This window comes from Scyliorhinus torazame, chromosome 2 (genome assembly GCF_047496885.1).
Source record: "Scyliorhinus torazame isolate Kashiwa2021f chromosome 2, sScyTor2.1, whole genome shotgun sequence".
In the NCBI taxonomy this organism is placed as follows: Eukaryota; Metazoa; Chordata; class Chondrichthyes; order Carcharhiniformes; family Scyliorhinidae; genus Scyliorhinus; species Scyliorhinus torazame.
In genome coordinates this window covers 354,789,589-354,808,525 of record NC_092708.1, presented here as the reverse complement: position 1 = coordinate 354,808,525, position 18,937 = coordinate 354,789,589, and the positions used below count along the sequence as shown (strand labels likewise).

Here is an 18,937-nt window from a genome sequence, read left to right as displayed (position 1 = left end):
GACTCCGAATCTATACTGCCCTCCAACACTGACACAAAGTACCAGTATCTGAGGTGCTGACTGCAAGTGTCAGATGAAATGGTGGTGCTTCGTCATTGAAGAACTGCTATTGCTCACAGCCTTCATTGTGAAGGAGATGGTTGGGTTAAGTGAAGTGGGATTGGGGTGGAAAAAATCAGGGCCATGATCACACCATCTGCAGCTTGTCAGATACAAGGATGAGGGTGGAATTTGAGAAGTTCCACAAGGCAGGGACATCTTCATTCTCCATGTTCTTGACAACATCAAATACGACGGCCTCAGTCGCTGCTGGCCCATAATACCTTATGCTATAAAGGGTTCAGAAGATGCAGACTTGCCTTTATCATGATGGTTCACTGCTGTTGTTTGCTGTTATGTACCACCTTGCACTTCAAGAAAGAGAGAAGAATATCATTGTGTTGTTGGGATGCATTTGGGTGATGTGCCTTCCATAACTGACTGGCTAGATAGTATGTGGAAGATGTGAGAGGTGGTTGTGAGACTGACTGCATTTATAATTATGTGAGGGTGTTAAGCATCTGAAAATTAGAAATGAGCCCTAATTGCTGATGGGTGATTGATGGGACGCTGGTGCATTGAGCAGTGTCAGAGGTTGGCTGTGTGGTAGGCAGGAGATGTCACTTGAAGATGCATTCACTGACCGACCATTCTTGTGAGGTTATTGAGCTTATCTGGCACTGGGGTTTAGGCCCTTGAGGCCAGACTCCGGGACCAGACTCCAGACCCCTGGCAGCCTGTGGAAACAGCATCCTTCCTCCATTTGACTTCTCATGCCTCCACCACCATATCTGAAAACCTGGGAGTGTCTCCACCTTTTGCTACATTATTAGTCTTCTTTCCATCAAAGCCTTCCTGAGACTGCTCCACTAGTTGCTGTAGCCTGGGTGCAACTCCCTCGTTACTAACCTGAATTGCTCCAGGAAAAGCAGTACATATACCTATGTACATATATCTAAACCAGGCTTGTCTAACCTTGCGAGGGGCCATCATTCAATTTTTTCTCACTCTAGAGCCGATGAAAATATTTCAGAGAGAGTTTGCCACAACATTAAACATGAATTTGAAGAAAACATGAAGTATAAAGAGAAGAAACAAGTTGTTAAACAAAAATAAAGCAATGTCAAAGCAATAAATTGATCATTAAAAATAATGAGTAATTAATAAAGATGACCATTGAGAGTGTGAGAGGGTCAAATTGTATTTTTCCGGTTCACTCTCAGTCTTTTAGTATTTATTCACTCACCTTCACCCTCTGTGAGTTGGCATGAATGTATTAAGGTGAGGGAGGGGTGTGTTCGAACACTAAGACTGGGAGCTGGGAGTGAGCCAGACTTTCTCACTCAGATACGAACATAGGGCAGGATTCTCTCAGCCCACGCCAGGCTTGAGAATCGCCGCGACCGGCGTGAATCGCGCCACGCCGCCCTGATGCTGGGACGCGATTCACCAGAGAGCGGAGAATCGGCACCGGCGCGGCACTGGTCAGGGGCCGCTCTGCGGGGCCCCCCCCGGCAGTTTTCCGCCCGGGATGGGCCGAGCAGCTGTACAAAAAAACCGAGTCCTGCTGGTGTCGTTCTAACCTGGTCTTACCCGGCGGGACCTCGGCGTGGAAGTATCCGGGGGCGGCCTGTGCGGGTGAGGGGGGGGGTCTGACCCCGGAGGGGGCGTCTCCACTGTGCCTAGCCCGGGATTGGGGCTCAGCGATCGGCGGGTCGGCCTCTCGGGCTGGGGGCCTCCTTTGTTCCGCGTCAGCCCCTGTAGCCATACGCCATGATGCATCGGGGCCGGGGCGGCCACGCATGCGTGGAAATCGCGCCGGTCCCACCGTGCATGCGCGGATCGGCAGCTGGAGCAGCGTGGGTTGCTCCAGTGCTGTGCTGGCCCCCTGAAGGGGTCAGAATTGCTGCTCCGGAGGCCATGTTGACGCCGTCGGGAAAAGCATCAGGATCAGAGAATCCCACGCATAATCTCTCTCTCTCACACACACAATCTCTCTCACAGACACACACACACTCTCTCGCTCACCTGCACACGTGCACACTTTCTCTCATTCACGCGCACGCTCTCACTCCCTCTACCAGTAGCCATTCTCTTTTCATCCCACCAGAAGCCATGCTCATCTCCCGCCACCAGCAGCCACACTCTTCTCCCAACATCATGTTGCATCTTCACTACTCCCACAGTAGCCAGTCTCTGCTCATGTCCACCAGCAGCCAGCTGGTTTGCCGCTGTCACCAGCAGCCACTTTCCCCCCCACCTGCCAAAACAGAAGCCAGTTTCTGTTCTCCCAGTCGGTAGTTGTTCTCTTATTCCCTCCTGGCTGGTGGTCACTCTCTTCCCCCTCAGCAAGAACTCGCTTTCTTCCTCCCCACCGAGTAGTCACTGTCAGCCCCCTGGCCAGTACTTGGTCTCATCCCCAGCCGGTAGTCGCTCGCTTCCCCTCGGTTGGCAGTTACTCTCTTCCCAGTAGCCTCTCCCTACCCCCCACCCAGACACCACACCCACCCCGCACACCGGCCGCTCCTTCCCTTCCCTCCAACTGCCCCTTCATTATTCGGCAGCAGCTCCGTTGTTGCCCAGCAATCACTTTGTCCCCACCTGGCAGTCGCTCCTTCCTTGCCTGACAGCCAGTCTTCCCCTACCTGGCAGCTGCTCTGACTCCACCACTCACTCTCTCCCTGCTTGGCACCCACTCTCCCCCCATTCTATAACCCCTCTCCCCTGCTCAGCAACCATCTGCACCCCACCTGGAACCCACTATCCCACCACCCGCAGCCACTTTGCCCCGCCCAGCAGACACTTTGTCCCCGCCGGCACTCACTTTCTTTGGCTGACACCTGCTCCCTCTCTGCTTAGCACTCACTTTCCCCCCCACTTGGCAGCCAGTCTCCCCCTGCATGAAATCCACTCTTCCCCCGGTCGGCAGCCGCTCTTCCCCCCACCCTCACAGCCACTCTTTCTCCCCCCCCCCCCCCCACCGCCTACCAGCCACTCTCCCCAACTCGGCAGCCACTTACTCCCCACCAGGCAGGCACTTTGTACCAGCCTGGCAGACACTTCATCCCGATCCAAAAGCCAATGAGACGCTTCACCCCTCACTGAAAACCTCCCTCCCAGCAGACTCGCCACTACCACTGAGTCATATTTTCAGGCATCAGGCTAAACAAAGCTGCTCTTTTTTTTAAATTCGTTCAAGGGATGTGGGCATCATTCATTGACTGGGCCAGCATTTATTGCTTATTCCTGAGGGCAATTAAAAATCAACCCCATTGTTGTGGATTTGGAGTCACACGTTGGCCAGAGCAGGTAAGGACATCAAATTTCCTTTCCTAAAAGACATTAGTGAACCAGAAGGGTTTTTATGAAGTCGACATTGGTTTCATGGTCATCATTAGACTTTTAATTACAGTGTCACAGTGGTTAGCATTGCCACCTCACAGCACCAGGGTCGTAGGTTCAATTCTCGCCTTGGACGATTGTCTGTGGAGTTCTCCCTGTGTCTGCATGTTTTTTTTTTAGGTGCTTCGGTATCCTCCTACAGTCTAAAGATATGCAGGTTTGGTGGATTGGCCTTGGCCGTGCTAAAAATTGTCCCCTAGTGTCCAGGGATGTGCAAATTAGTTGGGATTACAGGGATAGGGCGGGGGAGTGAGCCTAAGAGGGGTGCTCTTTAAGAAGGTTGATGCAGCCTCGATGGGCCGAATGGCCTCCTTTTGAATTGTAGGGATTCTATGGATTAAAAAAATGTTTTTATTGATTTTCATATTTTATGGTACATAATTCCGTCATCACTGACAAAGTCAACATCTTTAGGTAGTTCCTTCTGGGGTTGGGTCGAGCCCCCCCGAAAAGAGATGGAGATGAGTGTACATACATATGTGTTTCGACTTGGAACCTTCTGGCCGTTTCTTCCCCCGTGGCCGTGGGCCTTATCTGGCCGTTTTGTTCTGTTTGGGCATTTTGTGTTGGCCTTGGCGTGTGTTGCCCAAAGTGCTTCTGCTGCCTCCCTCTTTTTTTCAGGCCCCTCCTCCGCGACTCTGCCATCTGTGGTCTGCCCCACAGGTTTTGTGCCCCTCCCTCCTTTCCCCAACCCCCTCTTCGTCCCTCCCCCCCACTTTCCTTTTCGTTTTTGTGGCAAGCCTGTGCCTCCCCCTTCCCTCTCCCCCACTCTGCTGGCTACAAACAGGTCTTAGAACAAGTTGGTGAAAGCCCTCCGCGTCTTCTGAAACCCTCTTCTGACCCACAGATGATGAATTTTATTTTCTTCAGTTGGAGGAATTCCAACAGGTCGGACAGCCAGTCTACAGCTTTGGGTGACGCTGCCAATCGCCAGCTGAACAGGATTCTTCAGCGGGCAATTAGGGAAGCAAAGGCTACGGTGTTGGCCCCCTCCCCATGAAGAGTTCTGACTGGTCTGAGACCCCAAAGACCACCACTTTTGGGCATGGCTCCACCCTCAACCCCACAACCCTGGACATTGCCTCAAAGAAGGTTGTTCAGAACCCGACAAGTCTGGGGCAGGCTAAAAACATGTGGGTGTGGTTGGCTGAGCCTCCCTGGCACCGTTCAGATTTGTCCTTCATCTCCGGGAAGAACCTGCTCATTCAGGTTCTGGTTAGGTGTGCTCTGTGCACCACCTTTAGTTGCATTAGACTGAGCCCTGCACATGTGGAGGTGGCGTTTTCCTCGATCCAGAGTCACTTCCTCCCCACTTCTATCCCTAGTTCTCCCATTTTCCTCTCGTCCCGTCTAAGGGGGAGCGTACCTCCTCCAACAGTCACCCATAAAGGCTCCCACAGTTCCCTTTCCCAAGTCGCCTGCGTCCAACAGTTCCTCTATCAATGAGTGACTCGGCGTCCGTGGGTATGTTGTCGCTTTCCTACAGAGGACGATGTTAAGTTTTATATATCTTAACTCATTTCCTTTGGCAGTTGAAACCTCTCCGTAAGTTTTTCCAGCGTAGCTAATCCGTGCATAAGTTGCTAACTGTCAACGTCCCCACAGTCCTGTCTCCACCTTTACACGCCTCTCCATACACGCAAACACCATGATCAGTTTGTCTACTGTGTTGAAGAAGGCCTTGGGAATGTAGATCGGAAGGGATCTGAACAGGAAGAGGAACCTGGGCAGTACGTTCATCTTGATCATCTGTACTTTCCCCACTAGTGGGAGTGGGAGTGTGTCCCACCTCTGCAGGTCCTATTATACTCCACCAGACTCGTGAGGTTCCATTTGTGGATATGTGTCCAGTCGTGGCGAATTGGATCCCACGTAGCGGTATTTGTTTTGGGCTTGTTTGAAAGGCATTCTCTCCAGCTCTGCCCCTCTCCCTTGAAGGTTCACTCGGAAAATTTCACTCTTTCTCAGGTTGAGTTTGTAGCCCGAGAAGGATCCAAACTTTCAGGAGCTTCATGATTTCTTTCATGCTGGCTTGGGGGTCCAAGACTTACAAGAACATGTCAACCACAAGGATTGAAACTCTATGCTCTCTGTCCCCTCTCTGGATACCTCTCCAACTTTTCGCCGCTCTGAGGGCGGTCGTCAGCGGCTCGATTGCTACAGCAAACAGAAATGGGAACAGCGGGCATCCCTGCCTTGTGCCTCTGTGGAGCTAGAGGTATTTAGAGCTGGTGGTGTTAGTCCGCACTCTCACCATGGGAGCGCTGTACAGAAGTTTCACCCTGGTGGTGAACCCTGATCCAAGCCCGAACCGCTCCAGTACCTCAATGAGGTACTTCCACTCGACTCTGCGAAGCCTTTTTTGCATCCAAGGAGATGGTCTCCTCTGGCGCTCTCTCCACTGGTGGGGTAATTATCATGTTCAGCAGGTGCCTGATGTTCCATGTTAGTTGCCTACCCTTGACAAAGCAGGTCTGGACCTCTGCGACCGCCTCTGGTAAACAGTTCTCCAGTTGCCTAGCTAGGATTTTGGCCAGGATTTTTGCGTCTACATTGAGCAGTGAGATGGATCTGTAGGACCTGCACTCAGTTGTGTCTTTGTCTTTCTTGGGTATTACGGAGATTGATGCTTGTGCTAGTGTTGGTGGCAGAGTGTCCCTTACTCGCGAGTCTGTGAACATCCCCCGCAAGTGTGGGGCCAGTGCTGTCGCAAAGGTTTTGTAGAAGTCCACCGGGAATCAATGTGGTCCTGGAGACTTCACCGTCTGCATGGAGTTAATGCTCTCCATGACGTCCTCCAGTTCTAGAGGTGCTTCCAGTCCCCTATTCTTATCCTCCCCCACGACTGGCATGTCCAGACCATCGAGGAACTATTACATCCTCGTGTCCCCTTTGGGAGATCTCAGAGGTGTACAGCTCCCGATAGAAGGCCTCAAATGCTTTTTTCACCTTTTTAAGGTTCGTCTACCAGCCTGCCATTATTGACCGTGATCTGCGCTATTTTCCTTGCGGCTGCCTGCTTTCTCAGCGAGTGAGCCAGCAAGAGGCTGGCTTTGTCTCCATGCTCATAAAACGACCAGCTGTTGTCTAGCCACCCTCTCCTGTGGTATTATAACTATTAGCATTACAAGGGCTAATGTAGTACCATGAATAGCCACTAGAGGGATCTGCAGATACAACTATATAAAGCAGTGATGCTAGACTTTAGGATTGGATTTTGTTTATTGTCACATGTACCGAGGTACAGTGTCATGGGAATGTCACTTTAAGAAATGTTTGTCTGCCCAAGTGGCTGCAGTGATGTCAGAGTGTGGGTGGATCTGAGCTCTGGCTCCGCATTATAGTTTCGCTTTGAGGAAAAGCTTGGGTGTGTCTGTTTTTTAGTTTCGTTTTAGTGTTGGAGATGCAGTCAGCCAAAGAAGGTGTAATTTTGATCTCTGCCATCTAAAGATTATCTCTAGATCATTTGGTGAATTCAGAGTGATAACTGCTCTCAGTAGAGAATTGAAACTTGATTTGTTTCTGTGAAGAAGGTTCTTTTTGTCTTATGGATGCTGCAAGGAAAGATTAAGAGTTACTTATAGAGTACTGTATTCTTTGGGGAATTTATTGGTGCTGATAGTTGTTAAGATGTTTACTGTGGGTTTTTAAGTGTTAACTGGTTTCATAGATAAACATTGTTTTAATTTAAAAGTACTGTAGATTTCTGGTGCATCGCACCTGCAGAGTAGGCCCGAGTGTTTCCCCATAACCACAATCTATTCAAAGTTGTGGGTCAGGTGAACTCCATGATACACTTTGGGGCTCTCTAAACCCTGGCCCATAACGACAGTGAAAGGTATTTTTCTGCGAGCGGCCAACAGATCATTAAGTACATGAAAAGAAAAGAAAATACATAATACGAAAAAAGAAAGGTTAGTAATAATGTTAGTCTTAGAATTAAATTTTAAAAGATTAGAACGATTATAAGATAAGTAAAAAGAGGATCTGGGGAGAGCTCGCAGATTTGCCACGCTCCGGCACCATCTTACCACTTTCAGGGCAGGAGTGTAAACAGGAGACAGCTCGTGAAGGACATCAGAGCAGTTAGTGTGAGGAGACAGCTAGTGAAGGACATCAGAGCAGTTAGTGTGAGAAGGTTAGATTATAGTTATACCAGTGAGTTAAATTAGCAGTAGATGAGTGTGGTTAGATGTTATTGATCCATTCTGTATTCTAAAAGGACTAAGTGTCGAAACCCAGTTTAGTAGTGCAAATAAAGTCAGAGCTTTGTTTAAGTAAAAGCTATACTGTAGTCTTTGAGAAACACTATGCAATCCATCCTAAATAAGCAACACAAGGAACACCACATCTCCTTCCTGTCTCTGCGCACTTTGTAAGAGAAAATCTCCCCCCTGATCACAGCCTTCACGCCTCCCAGAATGTAGAGGGTGAGACCTCCCCGTTCTGGTTATTGGTGATGTACCCAACTAAGGCCTGTGATATTGTTTCACAAAAGGCCTTATCGGCAAGGAGGACCGTGTCCAGCCTCCATGGGGGCGCTGGGCATGGCCCGTCTCCAACCTCACATTCATGTAGTGTGGAATGTGGCTGGAGATCACAATTGCTGAGTATTCCTCTCTTACTATCCCTGGAAACACTGATTTCCCCACTACAAGGAAATCAATACCTTGTATACCTGAGAGAAGAAGGAGAACTCCTTCTTCCTTGGGTGTCTGAACCTTCACGGGTCCATTGCCCCCATCTGTTTCAGGTGTCTAGCTCCTTCGCCATGTTTTCCCCGATTTGGGGTTCGATCTGTCTTTCCGTGGGTCCTGTACACAGTTAAAGTCCCCATCCCCATGATGAGTTAGTGCATGTCGTAAGTTGGAGATTTCTGCCATGGTCTTTTTATGAACTCTGCGTCATCCCAGTTGGGAACATACACGTTGAACAGGACCACTGGTGCCCCGTCCAGGACACCGCTGACCACGACGTACTTTCTCCCTGGATCCATAACTGTCTTTGCTGCTGTAAACACTGTCCTCTTATTAATGAGTATGGCTACCCCCCCCCCCCCCCCCAGCTCTTGTCACACAGAATGCATAGTACCTCTGTCCCACCCAGCCTTTCCCTACCCACAGCCAGCCCTTTTCCCTCAGGTGCATCTCTTGGAGGAAGACCATGTCGGCTTTCATACTTTTCAGGTGGGCGAAGACTCTGGATCTTTTCACTGGACTGCTAAGTCCCTTGATGTTCCAGGTGATTATTCTGATGGGGGGGTTTCTGTCCCCCCGCCCCTGTGGGATCAACCATACTTACCTTGTGAATGCGCCCCTGCACTCCAGGGTTTTCCATTGTTAGGGGGCCATCCAAGATGGCCGTGGTCACCGTGCTCTCCATGAGGCTGGGTCCCTGTTCTCCGTGGTTTCCCTTTGTCCAGGGACCACGCAACATGGTCACCAACTGTGTGTAGCCATGTGGATGAGCCTCTGCACTCTGGGGTTTCCCTTTATTTGGGGACCCTCTGAAGTGGCTGTTTGCGGTGCCTTTGTGTCCCTTGCTACCATGTGCCAGTTTGTTGTACCCAGCCTAGAGCAGCCCACCCCTGTCTATTTGCTCCCCCTTTGGATCTGTTTCTTCCCCCCTCCCCTCTCCACAGTGGAAGAACAATATCCTTATCATTGTCCCCCCCATGTTCTCCCCCCCCCCCCCTAGCTACGCCCCGTTGGTGGTGTTGATTCCCCCACCGCCAGACGCTCTCTCCCTGGTGGAAGATGTGCCGCTTCCCCCCCTCGCTCATACCTCCTGCTTTCCTGCGAGTGTGGTGGCCCCCCTCCCAGGGTCGACCTAAGCCATTCTTTTGCATGCTACCTGTCTTCTTTCTCTTCCGTCTTCTCACCCCCTCTGCGCCCTGCTGCTCTCACCCCCACCTAGCTTAACGTTAGCTCCCGCATTCAGATCGAGGGGATGCAGTCCCGCACAAATCGTATTTTAAAGTTTCAGTCTGCCAGGGTGTCTGCTTATGTCTGGCTTTGCTACTGTCTTTCCAGCCCGTGTTCATGGACGAATTCGTCAACGTCTGCAGGTGCAGTGAAATAGTGTTCCCTGCCCTGGAAGGTGACCCATAGTTTGGCTGGGTACAGCATTCCAAATTTCACTCAGTTTTTGTACAGGGTTGCCTTTGCTCTATTAAATTCCACTCCGTGCTTGGCCAGGTCTGCCCCAATGTCCTCGTAGATCCTGATCGGGTACCTTTCCCATTTGCAGGACCTTGTCTGCCTGGCCCAGTTTAGGATTCTTTCCTGGCCTTGGTATGTTTTCATCTTAGCAATTATGGTCCTTGGGTGTTCCCCAGCCCTTGACTTTGGCCAGAGTGACCCGTGGACCCTGTCTATTTCTGGCAGCTTGGGGAAGCTATTTCTGCCCACCAGGTTTCCCAGTATTTGGGCCACGTATTCTGTGGGGTTTCTGCCCTTGGTTCCCTCCGGTAGGCCCACTAACTGTAGGTTCCGGCGCCTCTTCCTAGATTTTCCCTTTTAGGGCGTCCTGTGCTGCCACCAACCTTGACATCTCCGATTCCAGTCCAACAATCTGGTCGCTCTGGTGTATTGAGGCCTTCTTCAGCTCCTTTATGGTATTCCCCTGGGCTTCCAGCTGCCTCTCTGCCTTGTCCAAGGCTACCTGCATGGCAATCAGTGCCTCCGCCACTGCCACCTTGACCGTTGCCTTTGTGTCGGCCTTGATGACATCTTTGCACTCTTGCAATCCTTTGTGAGGAACTCCCTCCACTGGCCCAACGGCGAGGGGGAGCTCAATTTGCGGCTCGGTGGTACCTCTCTGTTGGGTGTGGTTGGGTCCTCATTGCCTTGTACGTTCGCCATCTCCCCTGTTTGCGTCTCCAGGCTTTTGTTGCCTTTCACCTCTTTTCGGACCTTGCAGCAGCTACTGTTTGGCATCGCTAGTTCTACTGTTCTTGGAAGAGGGTGAGGGGATGTTTTTTCCTGATTCTGGCAGGCTATGGTTAAAAGTGTTTAAATCCAAATTCTCAGGAGGAGAGCCACCTTTCAAGGCGTCCACTTAGTACAACCCTGTCACCGGAAGTCCGGGATTCTATGGATTTTTACTGAATTCAAATTTCAACATCTGCCATGGTGAAATTTGAACCCTGGTCCCCAGAGCATTACCCTGGGTCTCTGGATTACTAGTCCAGTGACAATACTACAACACCACATCCTCCTTCAATAGGAAGCTGGTACTCTACCACATTTGCTGTTGATTGACTCACAAGTGATCTTACATGGGAGAGAAATGGTCTGTGATTGGAGGAGCAGTTCCTTGAAGAATCTCCAAATTTGCTTACTGGCATATTAAATACAAGCACCGAAACCCTCCGTCTTTGTTTGTGGCCTGAATTCTTCAGCGCTGCTGTAAGTGAATGGAGAATTGGCTGGAATCTTCAATTCTCAATTCTTACTTGCAGCAGGGTGGGCACGACAGCCGATGGAAAATCCCACGTTTGGCGGACCAGAAAGAGGCCTCGTGGGCCGGATAATGGCCCGCAGGCTGCGTGTTGGCCAAACCTGTTTTAAATAATCAGACCATTCAAGCAGTAGAAATTACCCTCATGTAAAATTGTCTTTTCACTGGCAATTATTTCTGAAAATGAGATTCTAACACAAGCTTTAAAAGCTATGAAATTGGTAAGAGCAAGCAGAGACGTGAGTAATATCCTGCCAGAGATCAACTTACAAGAATCAGCTTTGCCTTTCTAGTTTATTTCTTTTACCTATGACATTTGATGAGATTTTTCACTTCAAGAACTGCTGGCAGTGATACATTCTGCAATCTCTGGATTTGACTCCGGATTTCAAAATTATAGTAAAATAATTAACTTATTGTATCTTCAAGTTTTATGGGAACTATTAATGACTCAGAACAGTAACTTATTAAATAATTTGAAATGACTAATTTGTCTATTAAATCCTAATTTGTGTCTTAGAAAGTGGAAAGCACAAGAATCTACAAGCAAATAATGTTCTGGTTACACAAAATGATTCAATACAAAAAGAAAGTGAGGTAAGATTCAAATATTTTGTTCAAGCAGTATTGATGGTGGCGTAAGAAAACATAGACTTGCTATGTACTTTTATTGTAAGTTTATTTTTTGTATCATGTGCTTTGTCTGTAAATCTTTTTTTTAAATAAATTTAGTGTGCCCAATTCATCTTTTTTCCAATTAAGGGGCAATTTAGCGTGTTCAATCCACCTATCCTGCACATCTTTGGGTTGTGGGGACGAAATCCACGCAAACATGGGGAGAATGTGCAAACTCCACACGAACAGTGACCCAGAGCCGGGATCGAACCTGGGACCTCGGCGCCGTGAGGCAACAAGGCTAACCCACTGCGCCACCGTGCTGCCCTTTTGTCTGTAAATCTAACGAGTTGGCTTAAATCCATGACCTTAAGGCTCAGGTGCAAGACTGTTACCATTATGTTTTATAGAGCAGACCAGTGGCATCCTCAAAGAGTTCTTTTATTACCTGGATTATTTTGGAGGAGCCCTGTAGTACTCAGCTGAGCAGATATCAAGTTCTATGGTGGTATAGTGCACCACCACGAAGGAAAAGTGAGCGGCGGCAAGTGGCATGGTGGTTAGCACTGCTGCCCACAGCACTGAGGACCCGTGTTCGAATCCCGGCCCTGGGTCACTATCCATGTGGAGTTTGCACATTCTCCCTGTGTCTTCGTGGGTTTCCCCCCGACAACCCAAAAATGTGCAGGTTAGGTGGATTGGCCACGTTGAATTGCCCCTTAATTGGAAAAAAGATAATTGGGTATTCTAAATTTTTTTTTTAAATGAAGGAAAAATGAGGGAGCAGTTCTTGCCATCACTTGTTAGGCTGGAAGCTGAGGAGCGAGGGCATGATGAGGAGGAGGTGATAGGGGTATGGGACTACAGCTTTGACAATTGCTATAATAAAAATTAATTTGTGATGCCAGTAACATCATACTCAATTTCCTGTTCATCAACAGTTCCAAGTTGAAACCTTTCCTCTGACACTGACCATCATAAGATCTTGATTGCCAAGTCTAAAAGCCAACACAAAATGTACATTTCAAACCAAAGTTACAAATTATACCATGCCAATTCCGGTGACGGGGATATACTGAGAAGTCACACATCAGGGGGCTCTTCTCTCACGAACCCACAAATAACTGTTTTACCCAAAATAGCCCGCTAATATGAAGGAAAAAATAGCCCCACACCTCAACCATTAGCAACGCAAAAGGAGATGCCAAACAACAGCCACTCCAGAGGCCACTTGGAAACTAGATGTCTAGATGTGAAAAAAAACAGGGAAAACAAAAAAAGAAATGGCTGGCCGTCTGATGCACGAGGTGGCGAAACTCAGGTCTCGCCAGAACAACGGGGACCGACCCGCTGCACAAGGAGAAACCACCCCCCCCAAACTAGGGGATGGGTGTAAGATATTTCTCTCAAGGAAATTGAGAGAACACGGGGAAGAGACAAAAAACAACATTCAAGCTGCGATCAGGAGTGCGGTCGCGGAAGCTCTGGCGACCATGCAGGTGGCCCTAGACAAGGCGGAGAGGTGACTGGAAGCTCAGGAAAACACCATAAAAGAGCTGGAGAAGGCCACAACGGACCAGGATGACTGGATCGTTGCTCTGGAAAAAGAAGTAGCAAGGTCGGTCGTGACACGGGAGTCTGAAGGGAAAAACCGACGACCAGGAAAACCGATCAAGGCGCCACAGCCTGTGGATTGTGAGTCTGCCGGAGGGGATTGAAGGTAGGAACCCGATGGACTATGTAGCCCAAATGCTGAGAAATCTGGTGGGAACAATAGCTTCCCCAACCCATCAAAAATAGACAGAGCCCACCGGTCGCTTCGTCCAGAGCCGGGGAACAGCCGAGGCCGATAATCGCTAAAATGCACCAGTACCAAGACCAGGAAAGATTCCTGCGTGGGGCGAGCAGACAAAGAACTGCAACTGGGAAGGTCACCGGATCAGGATCTACCAGGACATTGAGGCTGACTTGGCCAAGCGCCAGGCAGAGTTCAATAGGGTGAAGGCTGCCCTGTACAAGGGTGGTGTAAAGTTTGGGATGCTGTACCCAGCCAAACTTTGGGTTACATTCCAAGGCAGGGAGCATTTTTTTCACACCTCTGCAGACGCAGACAAATTTGTCTTAGAAAACGGGCTCGAGAAACGGCAGCAGGGACAGCGATGAAGAGATCATCGGAAGAGACTTTATTTGTTTATTTGCTAACTGTGATCCAACTTGAGGAATACTTTGCGCAGGACTGCACTGCCTCGTTCTGGGGACGGGAGGTGAAATAGAAGGAAAGAGCGAGGGCAGCAGAGAGCAGGAAAGGGTCAGGGGAACGGCAGGTAGGGAGATCAGAGAACAGGTGATGGGAGGACGCACAACTAACCCCGGGAGGGGTGTCACTACACTAGTGGGGAAGCTAACACCGGGAAGCGTGAAGTAAAGAGAGGCCGCGGCGCATCTCCCGCAAGGGAAAGCGTGTCTGGCAAGGTGGGGGGGCAGACATCAGCAACTGGGCAAAGACTGAAGGAAGAAATAGAGGGAAGGGAGGGGGGGGGGGGGGGGGGGGGGGGGGGGGGAGGCAGCTACAGGCAGGGAGGGGTGGAAGTCGGGGGGTGGGGGAGAAAATACCATTATGGGGATACCACAGGAACAAATAGAACACGGGCATTAGGCTGGCTGCAACAGGCCACACGCGGCGACTTAGGAAAAGATGACACCGCAAGCAACCACTTTGGATGGCCCCCTAACAAAGGGAAATCCTGGAGCTCAGGGACGCGTCCACCAGGTAAGTATGGTTGATCCCACAGGAGCATGGGACAAAAAAATACCCATCAGGATGGTCAACAAAAACGTCAGGTAGCTTAACGGCCCAGTGAAATGATCCAGAGTCTTCGCCCACCTGAAAAGTTTGAAAGCCAACATAGTCTTCCTCCAAGAGGCGCACCTGAGAGCAAAGGACCGACTGTGGGTAAGGAAGGGCTGGGGTGGGGCAGACTTACGGGACGAGAGCCAGGGGGTTAGCCATGCTGCGAGGAGGACGGTTATGGACCCAGGGGGTCAATACATCATGGTCAGCGGTGTCCTAGACGGGCACCTGTAGTCCTGGTCAGTGTTTACGCTCCCAACTGGAACGACATGGAGTTTATAAAAAAGGCCATGGTGGAAATCCCTGACATAGACACGCGCCAACTAATCATGGGAGGGACTTCAACTTTGTACAAGACCCATTGCAGGTCGAATCCTAAAACAGGAGAGACATCCAATTTGGCAAAATAACTCTGCATATAGATGGGGGCAGTGGACCCATGGTGGTTCACACACCCAGGAAGAGAAGGATTCTCCTTCTTCTCTCAGGTACACATTGGATATTCACGCATCTACTTCCTTGTAGTGGGGAAATCGGTGCTTCCAAGGCTAGTACGAGTGAAATACTCCGCGATCGTAACCTCCGACAGGACATGCCCAACCTCACATGGAGGTTGGCTTTCTACCGATAAGGCTTTCTACAAGAGAATATCACAGGCCATAGACGAGTAAATTACTAATAACCAAAGTGGGGAGGTCTCAACCTCCAAGTTCTGGTAGGCGCTGAAGGCTGTGATCAGGGGTGAAATTATTGACTACAAAGCTACCATGGGCAGCACGGTAGCATAGTGGTTAGCACTGCGACTTCACAGCACCAGGATCCCAGATTCAATTCCCTGCTGGGACACTGTCTGTGCGGAGTCTGCACGTTCTCCCAGTGTCTGCGTGGGTTTCCTCTCGGTGCTCCGGTTTCCTCCCACAGTCCAAAGACGTACAGGTTAGGGGGATTGGCCATGCTAAATTGTCCTTCGTGTCCAATAAAGGTTGGAGGGGTTATTGGGTTGGGGAGATAGGGTGAAGGTGAGGGCTTGGATGGGTTGGTGCAGACTTGATGGGCCGAATGGCCTCCTTCTGCACCGTATGTTCTATGTTCTAAGAGAGGGAAGAGAAGGTGACTAGGCAACAGCTAGTCAACTCCATACTGGAAGTTGACCAGCGATACTCGGAGGCCATGATCGTAGAGTTCCTGGTGGAGAGGAAAAAGCTGTAAATGGACTTTAACCTGCGCTTCACGAGGAAAGCAGTGTGCCAACACCACCAGGCATGGGGGACCTTGTACAAGCACAGAGACAAAGTCAGCCGCCTGCTGACACACCAGCTGAGAAAGCAGGCGGCCACAAGGGAAATAGTCTAGATTAGGGGCAGCAAAGGCAACCTAGTAGCAGAGCCGGAAAGGTCAACTAAGCATTCGAGACCTTGTACCGGGGGCTGTACACATCTGAGCCGCCAGCAGGGGACTTGATGATGAAACAGTTCCTCGATTGACTGGAGATATCAATCGTGGGGGAGGACAGGAAATGGGGGCTGGAAGCATCGCTAGAACTGGGGTAAGTCACAAAGAGTATTAACTCCATGCAGGCAGTGAAGGTGCCGAGACCAGACAAATTCCCAGCAGACTTCTCCAAAACATTTGCGACGGGCACTGGCCCCACACCTGCGGGAGATGTTCACAGATTCGCTGGCGAGGGGCACCCTGCCGCCCACGCTAGCATAAGCCTCAATCTCGCTAATACCCAAGAAAGAAAAAGACCCAACAGAATGTAGATCCTACAGACTGTTACGGGCGAGGCGCTTTCAGAACCCCAAAATGTATCATGGAGTTCAACCAACCTCTTCCTTTAATGGATGTGTTGCTTTTCCTAGCACACAGCTTTTTCCTTAGGTGTGGGATTACAATTATGGACACGTGGGTTTTTAAACACAAAATACTGTTTATTCCATGAACTCAACTTAACATCTTAAATAAACATTGGATCTCTAACACTCCTTACTTCAAAGATAACTCAGAAAATATTGCAACAGTAAATAATTCCTTAAAATGTTCCTTCAAACTTCCAAGAGACTTAACACCTTTAAACAAAATCACATCAGGTTAAAGGCTTCACTATTATAAGTTTAAATCACCCAAATGATCCAGAGATGGTCTTTTTTGGCTGAGGTCCAGCTCACTGCAAAACACAGACACACACCCAGCTCTTTTCAAAACTTCCAGCTCTCTGGAAACACACAGACACATACAAGCTCTTTTCAAACTGCAAAACTTCCAAAATGGTTGAACCTGACCTCAGCTCCACCCACTCTCTGATATCACTCTTTTCTTAAAGGTACATTGCTTAAACATCCATGTCTTAAAGGTACTCTCACATCATAGATTATCATAGAATTTACAGTGCAGAAGGAGGCCATTCGGCCCATCGAGTCTGCACCGGCTCTTGGAAAGAGCACCTGACCCAAGATCAACACCTCCACCCTATCCCCATAACCCAGTAACCCCACCCAACACTAAAGGCAATTTTGGACACAAAGGGCAATTTATCATGGCCAATCCACCTAACCTGCACATCTTTGGACTGTGGGAGGAAACTGGAGCACCCGGAGGAAACCCACGCACACACGGGGAGGATGTGCAGACTTCACACAGACAGTGACCCAAGCCGAAATCGAACCTGGGACCCTGGAGCTGTGAAGCAATTGTGCTATCCACAATGCAATCGTGCTGCCCATGACGAGACCCATTTCACTGATAAACGGAGAAGCGAAAATACTGGCCAAGATCCTAGCCAAAAGGCTGGAGGACTGATTTGATTTGATTTATTATTGTCACATGTATTAGTATACAGTGAAAAGTATTGTTTCTTGCATGCTGTACAGACAACACAGGCCGAACATTGAGAAGGAAGGAGAGAGTGCAGAATGTAATGTTACTGTCATAGCTAGGGTGTAGGGAAAAGATCAACTTAATACGAAGTAGGTCCATTCAAAAGTCTGATGGCAACAAGGAAGAAGCTGTTCTTGAGTCGGTTGGTACGTGACCTCAAACATTTGTATATTTTTCCTGACGGAAAAAGGTGGAAGAGAGTATGTCCGGGGTGCGTGGGTCCTCAATTATGCTGGTTGACTTTCCGAGGTAGCAGGAATTGTAGACAGAGTCAATGCATGGGAGACTGGTTTATGTGATGGATTGGGCTACTTTCACGACCTGCATAGCAGAGATGGTAGCAGAAGACCAAACGGTTTTGGCAAGGTTAGACAGCTAACGTTGAACATCAGGCGCCTGCTTTTATAATAATCTTTATTGTCACAAGTAGGCTTACATTAACGCTGCAATAAAGTTACTGTGAAAAGCCCCTAGTCGCCACATTCCGCCGCCTGTTTGGGTACACAGAGGGAGACTTCAGAATGTCCAAATTAATTAACAGCATGTCCTTCGGGACTTGTAGGATTGGATTGGATTGGATTTGTTTATTGTCACGTGTACCGAGGTACAGTGAAAAGTATTTTTCTGCGGGCAGCTCAACAGATCATTAAGTACATGGGAAGAAAAGGGAATAAAAGAAAATACATAATAGGGCAACACAAGATATACAACATAACTACATAAGCACCGGCATCAGATGAAGCATACAGGGTGTAGTGTTAATGAGGTCAGTCCATAAGAGGGTCATTTAGGAGACTGGTGCCAGTGGGGAAGAAGCTGTTTTTGAGCCTGATCGTGCGTGTTCTCAGACTTCTGTATCTCCTGCCCGATGGAAGAGGTTGGAAGAGTGAGTAAGCCGGGTGGGAGGGATCTTTGATTATGCTGCCCGCTTTCCTCAGGCAGCGGGAGGTGTAGATGGAGTCAATGGATGGGAGGCAGGTTTGTATGATGGACTGGGCGGTGTTCACGACTCTCTGAAGTTTCTTGCGGTCCTGGGCCGAGCAGTTGCCATACCAGGCTGTGCTGCAGCCAGATAGGATGCTTTCTATGGTGCATCTGTAAAAGTTGGTAAGGGTTAATGTGGACATGCCGAATTTCCTTAGTTTTCTGAGGAAGTATAGGCGTTGTTGTGCCTTCTTGGTGGTAGCGCTGACGTGGGTGGACCAGGACAGATTTTTGGAGATGTGCACCCCTTGTGGGAGGAAACCGGAGCACCCGGAGGAAACCCTCGCAGACACAGGGAGAACGTGCAGACTCCACACAGAGAGTGATCCAAGCCGGAAATCGAACCTGGGATCCTGGAGCTGTGAAGCAACAGTGCTTCTTCTTAACTTTGTTTTGTAATTATTTTAAAACTTCTTTATTCTCCAGGTTTGCTGTCTGTCATTTCATCTATTTATTTTAATGTATTTTCTAGGGCTTTAATAATAATCTTTATTGTCACAAGTAGGCTTACAATAACACTGTGATGAAGTTACTGTGAAAAGCCCATAGTCGCCATATTCTGGTGCCTGTTCGGGTACATGGAGGGAGAATTCAAAATGTAATTCTTTTTGATGATGCCTCTTTATGTTCAGTAGTTCCCAGTTTCTTTTGAAGTCTTTCATTTCTGTGTCCCTTCGAAGGGATGTCCATCATGTTCTTACTGGACAT

The 18,937-nt window shown here is 49.1% G+C and overlaps 1 long non-coding RNA gene across 1 annotated transcript in view; it reads left to right on the top strand.

Moving 5' to 3' along the window:
• Nucleotides 1-18,937, top strand: part of LOC140407910 (uncharacterized) — a 67,287-nt gene that overhangs the window by 29,267 nt on the left and 19,083 nt on the right. The window contains exon 2 of the long non-coding RNA XR_011939883.1: nt 11,423-11,499. This is a non-coding gene — a long non-coding RNA (uncharacterized lncRNA). The remainder of the gene's footprint in view (nt 1-11,422; nt 11,500-18,937) is intronic.